General features: G+C 43.9%; 1 long non-coding RNA gene across 1 annotated transcript; it reads right to left on the bottom strand.

Annotated features, from left to right (window-relative positions):
• Window positions 1-791: 791 nt before the first annotated feature.
• Window positions 792-14,302, bottom strand: LOC139705041 (uncharacterized). The gene is made up of 3 exons (XR_011706935.1): window positions 14,221-14,302; window positions 7,732-8,032; window positions 792-1,473 (listed from the first exon to the last, which is right to left on the bottom strand). It is a non-coding gene; the product is annotated as an uncharacterized lncRNA (long non-coding RNA).
• Between the last annotated feature and the right edge of the window lie 5,034 nt (window positions 14,303-19,336).

A 19,336-nucleotide genomic window follows, 5' to 3' on the forward strand; every position in this document is an offset into this window, starting at 1 on the left:
AAAATAAATAAATAAAAATAAAGGCATGTGTACAACTAAAAGAAATAAATATTTTTTAAAAAGACACAAACTGATAGAAGATATCTGTAAAATATATGACCAATACGGAACTGGTATTCAAAATATATAAACTAGCCTATAAATCATTAGAATAAGATAAACAATCCAACTGCAAAATGGTCAACAAATAAAAATAGGTATTTCAGAAAAAAGAAAACCCAAAAGGAATAAATGTTCCATTGTCCATGAATAAACCTACAGAATGATGCAAAACCCCATTAATCATCAGGGAAATTAACTAGATTCACAGTAACATCTTACATTAACTTGCTTGGCAACAATTTAAAAGTCTGCTGTGACCAAGGGTTTGTTTGAATGTGTGTCAAGGTAAACTCTTAGGTACTGCCTGTGGATTGTAAATTGGTGTAACTTTCAACCCATTTGAAATTACCTTGTGAACTCGAACATTTACATGCCCAACTACCTTTCTTTCCATTCCTTCCTGGAGCAACATGGGCACAAGGAGACTATTCAAGAGCATGCATTGAATACTGTTTATAACAACAACAAAAAGAACTACATACAATGACACCATTTCCATAAAGCTCAAACGCAAGCAAAACTACATGATAAGTTAATGGATATAAGCATATGTGATGAAGCTATTTTTTTGAAGCAAAGATTTGAAATTCAGGATAATGGCTCTTATCAGGGGAGGCAGGCACACGAACAGGGAAGGAGGACATAGGCAGATGCAACCAAATTGATAATGCTTTAATTCTTGGACGGGGTCATGGGCTCACAGATGTTTATTTTGTTGTATGTTTCATAACATATATTTTACATTGAACATTTTATACTTTGGTTTGGGAGTGCCAGGGCCTGTTACATGCTAGACAAGCACTCTACCCCTGAGCTTCACCCCCAGACTAACATAAAAATCTAAAAGGATTACTCTCCCCCACAAAAAAGAACAGGCCCCATTTAGTAATGCTTAAGAAGAGGTAAGTCCTGAAGTTATAAGTGACAGATTTAGCTCCTGAAGCAGTCAATTTCCAGCCACATTTGTCCTGGGATGCTAGAGTCAGCTGGAATCCTGGACTGGTAAGCAGTAAAGGTGAATCAAACCAAAGACAGAAGGTCTTTCTGTCCGCTGGGAAGTAGAAAAAGGCAGTGGCCTGCCCATCAACATACTCCAGTGATGGAGATGCAGAGTTCGTGAACTGACTGGTGGCAAGCAAGAAGTCCAGAAGGAAGACGAGCTGGGTGATGTGTCACAGCAAGGCAGCCAGCCAGGAGAGGCACAGGGCTGCAGCCAGCCCTGGAACAGGTCCCAGCCTGAACCCCACCAGAGAAGAGGAACAGGGACCAGCCAGTCCTCCCAGATCCGGCTGCAGCCTTGGACAGGTACCAAGTAGACCTTCTGTCATCTTTGGGATGAGGGTTCCAGAAGATAGAAGAGCCAAAGATGAGCTGGAGAGGGGAGGGAATAAAAGACATGGAGGAAAATATCACTTTGGGGTGGTTGTGAAGAAAAGGATATCCACTCCACCAAGTAAAAACACTCCCTGGCCTCTGAGACTCTCTCCTGATCCAACCCCCACCTCTAGCAGCTAAGAACCTGAGGCTGCCATATTGTTTTATCTATCTTAGGGTGCAATGAGGACCGTGGCCCGGTGGGCACTCCCACTAGATGTTAATACCTCTAATGCCACCAGTGGCTCCCCTTTCTAAACGTTTTCTTCCCTCCTGTCTCTGTTGCTTTTACAGCACTAAAGTTGCTCATTATATGATTGATTGATTGAATGATTGTTCACAGAGTGTATTTCCTTGAGCTGCAAGCATTTTAAGGTCAGGCCTAACTCCTTTATATTCCCTATCAGCTTCCTCAGAACTGTAATCCAGCTGACTCTCAATAAATATTGTTAAATTTTAATGAATTTTTTTAAATCTGGGGAAGAAGGAGATCACTGTAAACTATTATTGTCAGCCACAAACCATTTAATAAAAATTAATTTTCAGAATTTTTAAAAATTTTTCAATTTAGATGGACAGAATAATTGATAGATTGATTTTTATGTGGTGCTACTGAGGATTGAACCCAGTGCCTCACACATGCTAGGCAAGTGCTCTGACACTGACCCAGTCCCTAATTTTCAGAATTTTATTAAGGTAGATTTTGATTAAAGAATTGAGAGAAAGTTGGAGGAAATTTCTTGAAGAAGAAGGGGAAAAAACTATGTGACCATTTAGAGAGATGATTTTTTAAAAATCATGACTTACTCATGCCCTAAAGCACTGTGGAGACATTAAAAATAGCTAGACTTCTGTAGACCATCATAGAAAGATATCAGACATATTATTAAGTTAAAACAAAACAAACTCTTGCAAAACATTCACATGTGACCTTATTTTTGTTAAAAAGTGACAGCAAAATACATGTCTCTCCATTGTAGAAGAGACCTGAAAAAGATGCAGACAAAATCATACACAGTGGTCACCTCTAGCACCACTTTTCTCTAACTCTGATGTAACCATGTATGAATTGCCTGAGAGTACCATTAAAAATGTTAAAATTAAATTCTCATTAAGTAGGTCTGAATGGAGTCCAGATTCTGTATTTCTGACAAGGTCTCAAGCAATGATATCCCAAAGCCAGATCATCCTGGCTTGTGAGAGCTGCAGGTTACACAGGAGTTTTGCAATTCCTTTGCAAAATGTAGACATCCTTAAATATTATAGTATATTTACTGAGGCTTGGAATGTAGCTCAGAGGTAGAACATCTGCCTTGCATACACAAGGCCCTAGATTCCTTCCTCAGAACCACAAAAGAATAAATAAATCAAATATATATATATATATATATATATATATGTAAATAAGTTATATTCAAAACTCATTACTTATTATTCTTTACCAATTTACTCTTATATTCTTGAGGTTGTACACATAAACTACTGAATCTGTAAGTGGGGAAAAAAATATCTAATAGTATGCCACTATTCCTAGTTTTGCACTCAGTGACATCACACTGATGGCATGAAATTTGCCATGGTGAGAGCATTTTACAATGGAAACTGGGCCAACACTATAGATCAGGGTTTTTATTTTCTTCTTCTTTTTCTTTTAGAGAGCCACTTGTTAAACACTTACCAGCACACCACCACTATGAACATAGAGCATTGGTCTAAGGCACAGGGCTATTTAGGGAAAAGTTTTAAGAGTAAGAGGAAAGAGTACCGAAGAGGGAGGCTGTGAACTTCGAATTCAGATTTTGCCACACTAGTATTTTCTGTATACCTACCTCAAGGGTGGCATATTGTCCCTAACCAAATGCTTGCCAACTGAGGAAATGAATAAATTCTGTGAAGAACCAAGATCATCTGCAGAAGAGCATTGGATGGCTCACTTCACTTCCCACAGGAGCTGGGAATGAACAAAAGAGCTGGTTTGTGCTCCTGGGGGCCCCAGGCAGGGGTAGCCCAGAGCTGGCAGGCTCCCTCCCTCCCGCCTCAACATTTCCTGTATATGGTTTTGGTTCCTGCATCTGGCAGCCAGTATTGATTCATGTACTCCTCTAGAGTTCAGCAAGAACTATTTAGCAAGAAAAGCCCAAGGCCGAACTACTGGTTGAGTAAACAAACAGCCAGGTCTGGACAAAGCTCCAGCCGGAACCCACACGGCCACTCCTCCTCCCACCCTTCGGCCCCTCTCCTGCTTCTAGAACCTTCTCTCTAGCCCTCTTGCTCCCTCTAACTACTCTTACTCCTCGAACCACCAGAGGCAAAGTTCCACAATTAATGGAAACTTCCATCCCTCCAGCTCCTACCTGCTCGGGTGTCACCAATCCAAACGCACCAAAGCTGAAGTCAGAGCCATGGCCTGGTGGGCCTGGTGGGCCATCTGAGCAGACCTGTGGGTCAGGTCTCAGACCCTTAGGCAGAAACAGCTGTGCTTCTGCACCTGGTTCCAGCGAGTCACCCACACTCCCCGTCATCATCCTACCAATGTCCTCTGCACCCCAACTGCAGGCACCCTGGCACTGTTGTAGGCAATGGAAATCCGGGCTGCCCAACCACCGACTCTGAGAGCTCACACTGAGCAGAGGGAGCAAGTCAAACAGATGGTGGTGATCCCTAGGAAGAGACTGAGGTAGGGCAAAGGGGACACGAGTCATGGGGCAGGTGGCATGGGACTGATATGGGGAAAGGTTAATACTACAGAGTGGTGAAGGAGGGCCTCTCTGACAAGGTGGCACTGGAGAAGAGACCTGATAGGGGCCAGACATGGAACTATCCAGGGAGGAACATTTGGAACCAAGACAAACAGAAGCAGGAACCTTCCTGCTATGCTCAGAGCACCCCCAAGTGAAGTGAGCAGGAGCGGAGACCAGAGAGGCCGGCGTGGGGGTGATCACGAGGGGCTGGGGCCAGTGAAGGAATCTGGAATTTGGAACTTACTCTGGGAGAAATGGGGAGCGACTAGAAAGTTTTGAGCAGAGATGTGACATGATCTAATTTATTATTTTAAAATCTCATTCCAAGTGCTCTGCTAAAAGACAGGTTCAGGGGCTGAGGTTGTAGCTCAGTGGTAGAGCACTTCCTAATGCCACACTAGGCGTTTCTGTATACCTATGTCAAGGGTGGCATATTGTGTGAGGCCCTGGGTTTGATCCTCAGCACCACATAAAAATAAATAAATAAAGGTATTGTGTCCAACTATAACTAAAAAATAAATATTAAAAAATTTATAAAAAATAAATGTTAAAAAAAAAAAAAGACAGGCTCAGGGGGAAGAGGCATTAGAAGCATGGAGACCAGTGAGGTGGCTGAAGCAAAAGTCTAGGCAAAAAAAAGAGATGATGACACCTGAAACCAAGAGAGAGGCAATAGAGTAGGGCCCTGCTTATATTTTGAAACAGATCTGACAAGATGTGCTAATGAAATTTTTTTCCAGTACTGTGGATTGAACCCAGGGCCTTGTGCATGCTGGGTACATGTTTTACCACGGAGCTACAACCCCAGCACAGAAGTAATTGGGGCGGGGCGGGGGGGGCGGTATACAGGGTCTCATTATGTTGTCAGGGTGCTGTCAAACTCCAGGCCTCTTGTGATCCTCCTGCCTTGGCCTCCAGTGTAGCTGGGACTACAGGTGCATGCCACCATGCCCAGCTGTCTGATGAATCTTCATGCCGAATGAAAGAAAGAGAAGTGTCAAGGAGGACTCGGGGTATCATGAGTCTGTCTTATAACAAGCTTTCATGCAGGAGCTGAACCGTGTTCTTTCTCACTGTATTTCCAGGAACAAAGAGTAGTTATTAGGCCTGGCCCACGTTCACCAAGAGAAGATAGGAGAGAGGAAAGAAGGGTGTGTGGAATAAGAATATTTATGCCATTGATATTTCTAAGTCTGGCCTTTCCCAGGAAATCTTGGGGACTGATCCAACAAGTTCTGATGACTTACCTACCTGCCCTCCACACCTTCCAGCTCCCTTTTCTCTTCTTGCACAAAAGCAAAACATTAGCAACTAGCCAGTTGAGAAGCAGTTTACCACTTTTTTTTTCAGCGCTGAGTTAGTGTATTAATCAGTTTTCTACTGCTATGCAAAATACCTGAGGTTGGATACTTTATTTAAAAAAAAAAAAAGAGGTTTTTTGAGTTCTCAGTTTTTTGGAAGCTAAAAGTCTAAGATCAGATGGCCTTATTTTATTTTTTATTGTTTGATTCTTCTTAGTTATACATGATAGTAGAATCCATTGTGATAGAATTATACAAGCATGGAATATATCTTATTCTAATTAGGGCCCCCTTCTGAGGATGGGCATGATGGTGGGATTAACTTAGTATTTTCATATGTGTGAAAATTATGTTAGATTTATTCTTCCTATTCCTGTCTCCCCTCTCTTTCTTTAAGTAATCTAATGAACTTCTCTTCTATCCCTTCCCCTTTATTGTGATTTAGCTTCCACGTTCAACCTTTGGTTTTCTGGGATTGGCTTATTTAACTTAGTGTGATAGTCTGCAGATCCATCCATTTACTGGCAAGTGTCATAAAATCATTCTTATTTATGGCTGAGTAATACTCCATTGTGTGTGTAATATATATATATATATATATATATATATATATATATATATATGAATCACATATCACATATTATGATATGTGATTCATATATATTCATATATATATGATTTATTATCTGTTCATCTTTTGAAGGGCACCGAGTTTGGTTCCATAGCTTAGCTATTGTGAATTGTGCTGCTATAAACATTGCTGTGTCGCTGTAGTATCATGATTTTAAATCCTTTGGATATATGCCAAGGAGTGGGATTACTGGGTCAAATGGTGGTTCCATGCCTAGATTTTGAGGAATCTCCATACTGCCTTCCAGAGTGGTTGCTCCAATTTGCAGTCCCACCAGCAATGTCTGAGTGTTCCTTTCCCCCTCATCCTCACCAACATTTATTGTTACTTGTATTCTTGACAGTTGCCACTCTGACTGGAGTGAGATGGAATCTCAGTGTAGTTTATTGTTTCAGCCTCTGGTGAGAGCCTCCTTGGCTGCATCCCATCATGATGGACCACATCACAGTACAAACATGTGCAGGAGGGAGAGCTAACATAGAGACACAGAAGCCAGAGGGGCTAGGCTTGTTATTTCATAATTCCTCTCTCAGAAACTAACTGGGGACCCACAAGAACTACATATCTCTTCTGAGAGCAGCACCCTCAATGACCTAACCTCCATCCACAATGCCCCATCTCTTAAAGGTCCCACTACTTCTTTATATGTCCACACTGAGGACCACACTTCTGATACATGAACTTTGGAGATCAAACCATCTCCAAACCCAGTTGTTAAGCTACACATTTAACTGATGTAACAGGAGCCCCCAAGAATTCCTTCATGAAGTTCTCTGCACATAAGTGGGTCGGAGCTGCTACCACAGCTGCACATGCGTGGCAGAGACCCAGCAACATCTAATTTTGCTCTGGCATTCCGGGGGGGGGGGGCTGCTGTATTGCACGGTCTCAGATCATTACATATGTGCTCTTGGTGGCCTGAAGGAAGAAGAAAGGAGGAGAAAGTCACTGGGTTGAGTCAGGGAAGAGAAGGAAGGTGCCTCTGCCCTTTAAGGACATGCCAAGGAGTTGCACCCACCACTTCTGCTCACATCCCATTGGCTAAAACTTGGCCATTTGGCCACCTGACTGTAAAGGAGGCTGGGAAATAAAATCATGCCCCCAACTAAAATTCCATGAAAATGGAAGAAGGGCAAGAGAATGTCGGGGGGCATCTGGCAGCTCTGCCACAAAGCAGATCCATCTGCCCTAAATGCCACTTTCCTTCTCTATATGTGATCCCCTCAGGATAAGGCCCAGCCTAATGCCTTTCATTTTATATGAAGAATTTTTAAGCACATGAAGCACAATCACCCACATAATTATGCTTAATGTTCCCAATACCCCATGGGCTAGGTAGTTTGGTCAGATTTTACCTAAGAAAACCAGGGTTTAGAATGGTGGGAAGATCTGTACAGGGTCACAGACTGATGAACAGCTGGGATTTGAACTCAGACCTTCTCTCCAGATCCCTTGCTCTCACCCCTCACCAGCAGGGCACTAAGTGGATAATTACTGTGCTGTGAAGGAGGGGTTATCCCTACCACTCACAACACCACCACTAGAGAATATCAGGAAAGATGGCAGCTAAAGATGGGTATACCTTTACAGAACGCAGACAATCCCATCGTTCTCGCTGAAGGAGAAAATCCACTCCAGCCCTGCACATCTGTGTGTGACACAGAGGCAGAGGAGGCAAGACTGAAAAGCCAGGACAAATCCTGGGACCGGCCTGATGTGCACACCATCCCCAGCGCAGGTGGCCTCCTTGTTTACAGAAGCTTCTGTGGTGACTGGCTTGTGTCTGCTCCATACAGCTGTGAAATATTCTTAATATCAGTCCTTGCGAGATCTGTCCTTTGTGAGCCCCAAAGTGTCATACCATCCAAACTTCAGTTCCACATCTGCAAAAAAGATCAAGACAATTTTATTCCCTGCAGCCAGCCCACAGCTGGTGAGGAGACAGTGCTAAACATGTTGGTTTAACCAAGAGAAATGACAGCCACATTGTGCCTCAGACTTCCACTGGACACCATCTAGGCCCTAAGCATCTCTCACCCCAGCAGCACCCCCTGCCCCTATTTCCCCAGCTCATCTCTTCCAATTTCCCCTCTTCCCAGCCTGAAGACCAGGGCCCTCCAACAGTGCAAAGCAGGCTTGGAAGAGCTGGTGAGATCACAGGTCCTTCGACCATCAAAGAGGAAGAGACTTCGAGACTGCCCAATACTGTGGCCACAGGCCCTGCATGGCAGAGCCTTGCTCAATGTACAAGATTGCTGCTCTAATGCTTTCTTGCTTTAGCTAATTCAAAAACAATGTGGCAGCTAAGGGAGCCTTCTGAGGCCCCACTGCCTGGCTCTGATTCCAGCTCTGTCACCTATGACTGTGTGACCTGAGAAAACCTTAGCAATCGTTCTGTGCCTACTTTCCTCATCAGTAAAATTAAATGATAATGACAGCAAGGCACTTATCTAGCATGGTTGTTGTGATGATAACATGAGTTAATACAGTTGATTCTCATTCCCAATGATTATGTTCTATAAAGTTGCTGTAAACAATGAATTAGTGAATTCTGATCCAGTTCCTAATGGGATACACAGTTTAGGTTCCTATGATTCTCGAGTTACAACACTTTCATCAACAGTGATGAATATCTTTGTTTTAATGTGTGTTTCTGTTTAAAGACACCATATTTAATATATATCATTGATTCATTAACTTTAAATTCACAGTCAACAGTACTATCATTCATATCTAAACAATGCTTATCTCATGCAAATTTTCTTCACAAGACACATCACAGCTTTCTTACACTTTCTTGCACACACTACACTCCCCCTTCTCACTTTGTGCCCTAGACAACACATCATCACAACACTTGGGACTGTTTTAAACAGTAAAATTACCCAAAAAGAAGCCAGATGTGGTGGCTCATGCCTCTAATCCCAGCTACATGGGTGACTGAGACAGGAGGATCACAAATTCAAGGCAGCCTGGACAACTTAGTGAGACCTTGTCTCAAAATAAAATAAAAAGGGCTGGAAATGTAGCTCAGTGGTAGAATGCTTGCCTAGCATGCATGAGGCTCTGGTTCAATCCCCAGGATTCATACACACACACACATACACACACACACACACACACACACACACAACATGGTACCAAACAGACCTTGCAATGAACACTTGTTTACAATCTGAACTGAGACAAGAAGACAGAGGGTCACCTGACTGGACCTTAGCTGGAATGTGTACATCCTGAAACACGAATTCCCTCTGCTCTACACATGTTTGAGAATGATCTTGGAAGCACCATGAGTATTGAAGTTGATAGTACACTGATTTTATCAAAAAGGTAAGTTTGCAGATACAGAATCCATGAGCAATAAGGATCAATCAACTGTATACAGAGAGCCCTCAGAATAGCACCTGATGTATAGTAAGCACTGGGTAAAGGCCAACAGCCTGCTGAGACAGATATTGCTGCTTCCATTTCATAGATGAGGAAACTGTCCCAGAGGTTCAGGACCTGGTCAGTGATGGTGTCAGAACTCAGACTTGTTTTCAGCCTGGTTTTACTACTTTTTATATTGCTGAGGATGGGTCCCCAGCTCTCTCCACACTGCCTCCACAGGTGCAATGGTACTGGCCATAAGTGACAGGCACACATTGCACTCCCCCTTCCTGCTTCACGCACACACAGAGCCCCTATATTTACACAAGGCTTCCTTTCCCAGACTTCCTTAATTCTGAGGTGCCCTAAGAACAAAGAGGTTTCCTAGCTTTCTGCCAGAGACGGGGTTCCTTCCTCTGGCTGTGGGCAGAGCTCCCAGCCCTTCTCATTCTGTCTCAGCACCTTCTACTCCACACTGGCCACCAAGGCAGCCTGACACAAAGGACCCGGTACAAGAAGCTTAGGGTGGACTCTCTCAGCTTCCTCTGCTGCTTAGCCAGGGGCCCCAGCTGGGACTAGCTCACTCCATTGAGAAGAGAAGTCCTAGGAGAAAGGAAAGAGACTGCAATGGTGAGAGGGTGGAGAAGCCAGGACCCCAGGGACGCCCCACAGAGGGAAGGCTGGCCAATGGAGGGGCAGGTGTGAGAAGAAGGACTGCCCATCAGAACAGTGTGACAGAGGGTCATGGTATCCACATTGCATGAAGTCCTTGGTAAAGCCAGCATCTGCCTGGACCAGGCAGCTAACCCTGCCATCCTTCCAGCCCTGGGTTTTTTAAATAGATTGCAGATCCATCTGAAGTCTGAGAAGATGCAACGTCCTAGAGTAATTTGCATTTTTCATTTGCCTACTATCAAGGGTCAGTAAACCATGGCCTGCTACTTGCTGGTACATCTCACTAGCTAAAAATGTTGTTTTTTTTTTTTTTTAACATCTTTAAAGGATGGAAGGAAAAGAAAAGAAGGAAGAAAGACCATATGTGACCCATTAAGACTAAAATAATAACCTTTGCAGGGAAAGTTGTCTAATCCAGATTGATCTATCGAAGCCCTGCTAAGCAAGCAGGAAGCAGAACAGGCAGGACACAGGTCTAACACCCACTCATCCCTGGCCCAGGACATGCAGGGTGTCATTTAACCTCTGTGAGGCTCAATTTTCCCATCTACAAAGTGAAGACAGTAACACCCCTGGGGCTGTGGGAATTAAATTAGATATAATCCACATCAAGCCTTTGGCCCAAAGCATCCTAGACAGCCACGTGTGGGCAGCGCTGGTGGCTGGTGGCTGCTGGCAGCAGTGGTTGTGGTGGAAGGGAACAGTGCAGATGGTAGAGGGATAAGCAAAAGGGCCCCATTCTGACTGTCTGTCTACATGTCACAGAGAACTGGGGAAACTGACTCATGGGGGTGACTCATCTGAGGTCACACCACTATAACAGCTATAATGTCACCAGAACAGCTTTCTGCAAACTCATGAAGGCTCGCAAGCAGGTCCTAGGCACCCGCCCTTCCATTGCCCCTTTCAGGGCCAACACACCAACACAGACACACTTCTGACTCCAGACTTCATTCCCATAGAACTTTGCTCTTTTCAACAGACTGATGGATGGACCTGCTGTGTTGCTCATATCCTAGGGGTATTTTCATCCTTTCACAGACAGGAGGTCTGAGCTTCACTGAAAATCAAAGGAGCCACCTCAAACCAAAGCATTTCTTTATTTTCCCAACATGGGGACCAAAGTCTGGCCATAGCCAGGGCCTCTCCTCTTGGATCAATTATCCAAATTCTGAAGCTCACATGTTAGCTCACACTCTGGAACAGAGAAGGGTAGGCATGTAACAACCATAAAAACCGGGTTAGCTCTGGTCCCATCAAATCTCTCAGGCCCTCAGTCATCCTTACCTGCCTCTTGGTGCTTGAGAGAGGAAGGTGTCTCAGAGATCACATGAGGGGTTCCAAGCCACTTCTGGTTTTTGAGATTACCAGGACATACATTTTATAAAATGTGGTCCACTTTAAATAGTTACATTGCAAAATTAACCCTTTTAACCCCAAAGTATAATTCCATCTAATGGTGCTAATCCACAAAATAATTTTTGGATTTATCACATGTATGAATTTATCTTGAACAAGTAGGCAAAGTGGTCCAGTAGTGACATAGACATAGGAGTTTCAAGTTGAAAAGCATGTGTCTCCTTCTACTCTAGCTGGGTCAGATTATAGCACCACTTTATTGGAAGATGAAGTTCTCAGAAATGACATGCAAGTCTAGAGTGGAGGGTCCTCTTGCATGTCTCTCCAGCAAATTCCTAGACGGATCTCCTGTCTCTGGCTGTTCTCACCACAATCCTAGAAGAAGATTCTTCTCCTGCATCAAGTGCCACAAAGGCCACCAGCTTTTCCTCATCGCTAAATGTAAATTTGTTTCGGGGGGCCAGGACACCACCCTGTTCCACCCTGTCCCCTCTCTTCCTGCTTCTAGGAAAACTGACAATTTCTTCTCCTCTTATTTCTCAAAAAATGATTCTTGAGTACATCAAAGAATGAGGGGTTAACTTGATAGTAAAGAGACCAACAAGCCCTGCCTCAGCCAGGTGGCCAAGGTCAACATCAGCAAGTATAACCCTCCACACAATGTGATGAGAGTGGCACTTTGGTTCTGTGTCCATCCCCCAAAGCCACATCAACCCAGTCTACTCATTACAAAAACAGGAAACACAAAATTCCTAGTCAGTATCCTCAAAGCTGTCAAAGTCTCCACATACAAGGAAGTCTGAGAAATTGTCACAGCCAAAAGGAGACTAAGAAGAAATTATAACTACGTAATAATGGACTACCCTGGATGGGATCCTGGAACAAAAAGAGACATTCTGTAAAGCAAACAAGTAAGTTTAAAAATCCAAATAAATTATGGAATTCAGTTAATAATGATGTATCAATATTGATTCAGTAACACTGACATATGTGCCACATGAATGTAAGATGTTAATAACAGGGGAACATGGGCATGGAGTATACAGCAATCCTGTACCATAATTCCACAAACCACAAATTGTTCTAAAATAAAAAAGTATTTTTTAAAAGACTCAAATGTTCCATTCTTACCACCTTCAAAGCACAAAACACAAAACACGCAGTTTACATAAGGCAGTGTGGCAGAGGGATCAGGAATACAGACTCTCCCTTCCCCAGCACTGAGGCAGGAAGATCACAGGTCTGTGGCCAGCCTCAGTGACTTAGCAAGATTCTGTTTCAAAATGAAAACTAAAAAGGATTGGTAGTATAACTCAGTGCTAGAGGGCCCCCAGGTTCCATCCCCAGTACCTAAAATTAAATTAAATTAAATACAAAGACTCTTGAGGTGTGAGACCCAGCTCTGCCACTTCCTGTGGAAGAGCCCTTGGGTGAGTCATTGAACCCTCTAAGCTTCGTTTCCTTGATATTAATGGGGAGGGAGTAATGACGATAGCTTCTAAGTCATGGAACTATTGAGAAAAAAATATATGAAGCTTGTAGTGCAATGCCTAAATCAGAAAATATCAGCTGTGACTGACCAAGAGAGAAGAACGTCTGGGAGGAGGGCTGCTCTTCATGGGATAGGACTGTGGCCAAGGCCCTCCAAAGCCCACACGTCACATATGAAGGGTGACCTCCTCCTAAAGAGGATAGAGCCCAGGAGGAAGGGGAGGGAGGGGGCATCTGGGAAACTCCTGGAAGAGGCCATACACAGGAGCCTCCCGGAATGCTGGAGGAAGTACAGGGTGTTGCTGTGATTACTACAAAGCATCCTGGTCTCTGTGTTCATGACCCGGGCACACTGGGAGCACAATGCCCGGAAGGGCTACTCAACAGCCCAGCAAAAGACAGTATGTCTGCCACCTCCCCTCACTGCACAAGAGGTCACCAAATTTTGCTAAAGCACCCCACCTCCACCAGGAACACCAGAAGCACCACCCCCCAACAAAGTTCTGGGAAACCTGGGCCTCCAGCGCCTCCAGCAGCCAGGCCATAGCAAGGACATTTTGGGTGAACAGGCCAGCAACTAGCCCAGGACAGCCTGGCTCCTCTGAAGCCAGCTCCTGTGCCATCTCTGAGGGGTGCTGGCTCTCCTGACAGGTGGCGCTGGGGCCTGTGAGAGGCCTGAACCAGAAGTCATAAAACTTGGGTGTGAAATCGGCCCAGGTCTCTAATTAGCTGGATGACCTTAAGCAAGTCACTCAACTTCTCAAGGCCTCAGCTTCCTCCTCTGTCACCAGGAGAAAGAGCTTCTGTCTGAAATATTGTGCATCCTGAGAACATCAAAGTAAACTACATGGATGCCCCAGCACCACAGTTTCATTATTCACCAGCACCTCCAAACGGGACTTGCAAGGTAACCTTGCAACTTTGAATCTACCTGAACTTTGCAGCAAATGCTCCTATAAGGAATTTTGTACACTTCATATTACTTACAGATGGAACCCACTGACACTCATAAGTGAGGATCGGATCTGTGTGAATGACAAGGAGACTGAGGCCTAAGGCCCAGAAGGCTGACATGATTTGCCCAAAGTCATCCATCAGGGTAGTGACAAACCCAGTCCTTGGACCAGCTTCCCACTCCAATGTCTTTTCATCATCTCAGAGGGATGGAGCTTGCCTGTTGGAGTCATTGTGAGGCTGGGGACAGGATGCCTGGGCCTGCTTTGGCCTGTGGTTTGATCTTTCTTCTCTGTGACTCCACTTTCTTCACTGTGGAATGGAAAGAATGAGCGTGAAAAGCATTCAGTTTAGTTCAGATTAGCTCACTACACAAGCACCTGCTTTGGGTGAGGCCGTTTAATAGCCTGTGTGGTACATACAAACAGAAAACAAAACCTCACAGTCCCTGCCCTCAAGAGTGGGTAATGTTATTACAGGAAGTAAACTGTGAAGAGGACTTTCCCTCTCCTGCTTTTGCTTTGTGACAGGCAGTGTGATTGACACTATTTTACACACCAGGCCTCCAAGATGGAAGGAACCAGCCTAAATAGGCGCACTGTGATACTCTCACTAAATCCCATTTCCCTCTCCACCTGAGGTACTGTCTAAAAAAACAAAAAAATATAAGGAAAATGATGACTAATGTTTTATTTGTACTCTCTCAACTGTAAGCAGAAGGAAAAAAAAAAAACCAGAAACCAAATAAATCATCACATAACCAAGAAGTTCAAGAGTAGGACTGGGCTGCCTTCCGGTGCAACCTGACTAGGGTTCATGCATCAAAAAGACATGGCTCAGCTTTGACGCCCTCCCCTGAGTAAGTGACTTCTCTGGTTACATGTGATGACAAAATGGAGACAGTGGTTCCAGCTATGATACCTCCAGGTTCAAGTCCACTGAGAAAGAGTCCTGCTTCCAGATCTTCTGAGCTCTAGTTAAAGCACAAGCCCTTCCCTGAACTCACCACTGTTGCCTTAAAACAGACAATGGCTCTGACCAATTGGGGACAATTCAGAGAGCTGGACCCAAACTATATGGGCTAGAGTACGGCCAACTAGGTTCTTAAAGGAAATTTGGGGCACTGTTTAAACCAAGGGTGAACAGATGCTGGATGGCCTCACTGGCACACATAGAGATGTCCACTGCAGCCATGCACGGTAGTATAATAGCTTAAATCATGTTTTTTCAGGGGCTGGGAGTGTCACTCAGTGGTCGAGCAATAGGAGAGCATGCACAAGGCCCTGGTTTGATCTCCAGCCCTGCAAATAAATAATTTTTTTTTCATTCACAGCTTTATTTACCAGGAAAAAAAAAAAGAATAAAAACTAATTAGGCTACCTGAAATAAATCATAATAAGATATGTTAAAATGAATTAAAATATGGTGTTATGGTTTGGATATGAGGAGTCCCCTAAACTTTCTATATTAATGCAGGAAGGCTCAGAGGTAAAATGATTGGTTTGTGAGAGCTATAACCCAATCAGTCCATCCTAATTTATATGGACTGACTGGGTGGTAACTACAGGCAGGGGGTGTGGCTGGAGGAGGTGGGTCCCTGGGGCATGCCCAGAATGGGTGCATCTTCCCTGCCCCCTTCCCCTTCTCTCAGCTTCCCTGCCACCATGAGGTGGGCAGCCCCCCTCTGCCGCACTCTTCAGCCATGGTGTTCTGCCTCGCCTCTGCCCCAAAGCAACAGAGTCAGCTAATGTGGACTATACCTCTGAACCGTGAGCCCAAATAAACTTTCCATCCTCTAAGTTGTTTTGGTCTGGTATTTTAGTCACAGGGTCACAAAGCTGACTAACACACACTGTAATCTGCCTCACTGGGAGTCAGTAGTCTTGTTGATGATTCCCTGAACTTACCCTAATTGGATAACAATTTCACTCCATTAGTATCTAAAGCACAACCTCAGAGCCCAATACTTGGAGAGCCATTTGAGAAATAAAATAAAATTGGATCCATTCCTCACACCATACATCAGAATAAATTCCAAGTGGATGATTAATCTAAATACCTAAAGATGAAGAGATCAAGTAAGGACTTGAGAAAAACCTGGGTAAATTCCTTTGTAACCTAGGAGTAAGAAAATGTTGTTAGATTTAACTGCAATATACATAATGCTTAGTGAAAGACACCACACAGAACTTAGAAAGGCAAAAGAGATAATGGGGAAAATATCTGTGAATGTTCCAATACTGTAGAGAACGGTCATTCTACCTAATATTGAGGAACTTCCATAAATAAAGGAAAGAACCAACAACCCTATAAAGGGAGGGTGGCTGGCAAAATAGGCAATTTACAGAAAAACAAATGAAAATTATTCTTATGAAAAAAATGCTCAATTTTGCTTACATTAAGAGAAATACAAATTAAAACTACACTAAGATACCCTTTAGATTGTCAAAAATCCAAAAGTTTGACAGTGTACTCATTCAGCTACAGAGAAATAGGCCGTCTCATACAGTGCTGAAGGAAATACAAAATTGTACAACCTTACAGAAATTTGGCAATGTTTAGCAAAACTCCATATGCATTTAACCTTTGATCCAGAACTTATCTAGGAATTTATCCCCACAGATTAAAAGAGACAGAAAAACATATGTACAAGAAAAGATTATTTGTTTGTAGGCAATAATGCAATATCCATGGTGAGGGACTGGTTGAATAAACTAAGCAATAGAAAACTATATATCTAGTGAAGAAATGAAGAATGGGGTCATCTTTATAAACTACTGTGGAGTTATCTCCAGGGAATATTAAGTGGAAAAGGCAAGATAGAGAGAAATATGAGCAGAATGCTTTCATTTATCAAAGAAACAGGAGATAAAAAATAATACAAATATTTTACATTAAGTATAAATATAATAAACTTAATATAAATAATAAATAAATATAATAAACTTAAAGGAGATAGTAAAGCAGAGGGGACACCAAGATAGAACCTAATTGAACCTAACTCTTTGGCAAATTTATTAATACTTTATTTTGTAGATTTGACTTTGGAACAATAACTATCTCATATAAATAAAGACATGTGTATATTTTTGGGGTGCTTGGCCGCAGCCTCAGTCATGCTAGAGGAGTGCTCTGCCTCTGAACTAAACCCTTGGCTTTATAAAAATCTTATTTTACAGAGCAAGTTATGAAAATTCAAAATAAAACAAGTAAGCCTACATTGGTATGGCATGACCACCTGGAGAAGAACTATTCCAAGAGGCCCTAATGTACGAAATTGACTATACATTCTAAGGACCAAAGGAAATGCAGTTAAATTTGTAAGTATTGTGAGTAATCATATCATAAGATAATGCTGGTATTATCATTCTGAGACAGCTGTGTATGTAACGTGGGAGAAAGCAAATAAGGACATGGATGTTCCCCTGCTTACAACAGCATCACCTTCAGATAAACCTATCATGTCTTGAAAATATCATAAGTGGAAAAGGCATTTTATAACCCCAACCTGCAGCAACACAGTGCACTGTAGAGTCCCTAGTGTTCCCCCTCACAATCGCTACAGCTGCACAGCATCTGGAGAAAGCATTGCACCATGTATCCCTGGCTTGGGGAAAAAAACAAAATTCAAAATCTGAAGTGTGGTTTCTTCTGAATGCATATCACTCTCATATCACTATGCAGTCCAAAAATCCTATGTAGACCTAAACTAAGTCAGGGACAGTGTATTAATGCTATTATTCCTGATATACTTTAGAACTGAAATTCTTGGCATGCGAGAAAGGGGCAACAAACGTATTAGGATAGGAGAGAGCAAGTAAAACCTCATAGTCCTGAATTTGAATTAGAAATATCAAATTCTATGGTCCATCATACAGCAATTGAGAATGATGCTCTCTGTCTTCTAAGTGGAAACTGAGGGCTCCCTCCTTCCCTGCCCACCTCCCCATCTACCCAATAAGTCCCCAAAGCTGAACCACTCTAACTCAGAAGTGCCTCTCAGCTCTGGCCCCTTCTCTCCATCCCAATTGCTACTCTTCCATTGTTCACCTGGACTTTTCACAGGTCTTAACTAGCATCCCTGCCTGCCAAGTCTCCCCCACTCATCTGCTCATCCCCAAGATCATTTCCCCCACCAAATGCTGCCTAAGCCACACCCCTACTGCACCAAGCAGGGTTCCACAGAGAAACAGAGGCGACACCCAAAGGGGTTTGCTAAAGGGAGTCTGACACAGGGGATTTGCAGGAAGTGGGCATGGGTAAGTGAACCACTAAGGGGTGGTGAAGCACCAGGAATGAGCCACAGCTGGAAGACTTTGCCACCAATGCCTGTACAGTTTGACCAGAGGCAGAGTTGGAGCCAGGGTGCTCCGCCACCCTGGAGGGGTACCTGGCAGGAGCCATGACCACAGAGGAATACAGCTACTGCCAGAAAAGTGACAAGGCAATCAGGAGATCAACATCCCAGACTTTCTCTCCTCCAACCAGTGAGCAAGGCAGCCCATTAAAGCAGTCTACAGAGAAGTTCAGAGAAGGGTAGAGAATGGATGGTTTGAGGGTGAGGGGAGCACACAGAATAGCCAGCACACCCTTGCTCTCAGAAGCAAGCTCAAGTTCTAGAGCAGCGTATACCAGGGGCTTCACTAACTAGCCATACCGTCTCTGGGACTTTATCCACATTAGTCACCTCCTGTCTCACCCCCAGCTACCCCAGACCTACATCAACCTTTCCCATCTTCCCTTCTTGCCTGGTGCTATTTGGTTTCTGTTATACTTTCCCCATTCCCCACCCCTCCCCTGCTTCTGTCAAACTCCTGTTCATCCTTCAAGGCCTCCCTCATTCAGCCCTCACCAAGTCCCATTCTCAAAGTATCTCCCCTGCTCCCACAGCTGGCCTCGCCAGAGCAGCACCGGCCTTGTTCTGGGATCATTTACTGGTCTGCCTCCATGTCACACTGTGAGGTCCCCAAGATCTGGGATTGGCTCTACTGCATGCCCTGGTATATGCTGCTCTAGAACTTGAGCTTGCTTCTGAGAGCAAGGGTGTTCTTTTCTTCCATCTAATTCCAGGTTCTGTCTAACATAATATGGAAGCCTTTCTCCTTGGCCTTTCTATTGCTGAACAAGTGCCAGGTGTGAGTTCAGCAAACCTGGGGGAAAGGCTTAACCCCAGGCCTCCGGCCCTGACTCCACAGCACTAGGGTTGCCTGAGGCAGCCCAGCCAGATTGTCTGCAGCAGCAGCATCCTTGCCCTGGAGAGGCCACACTGCTCTGCCTTAGCAGCTGACGTGGTCACCCAGGGAGGGGGATACTGCCTCTGCCTAGTTTAAATACAG

Source organism: Marmota flaviventris, chromosome 3 (assembly GCF_047511675.1).
Source record: "Marmota flaviventris isolate mMarFla1 chromosome 3, mMarFla1.hap1, whole genome shotgun sequence".
NCBI lineage: Eukaryota > Metazoa > Chordata > Mammalia > Rodentia > Sciuridae > Marmota > Marmota flaviventris.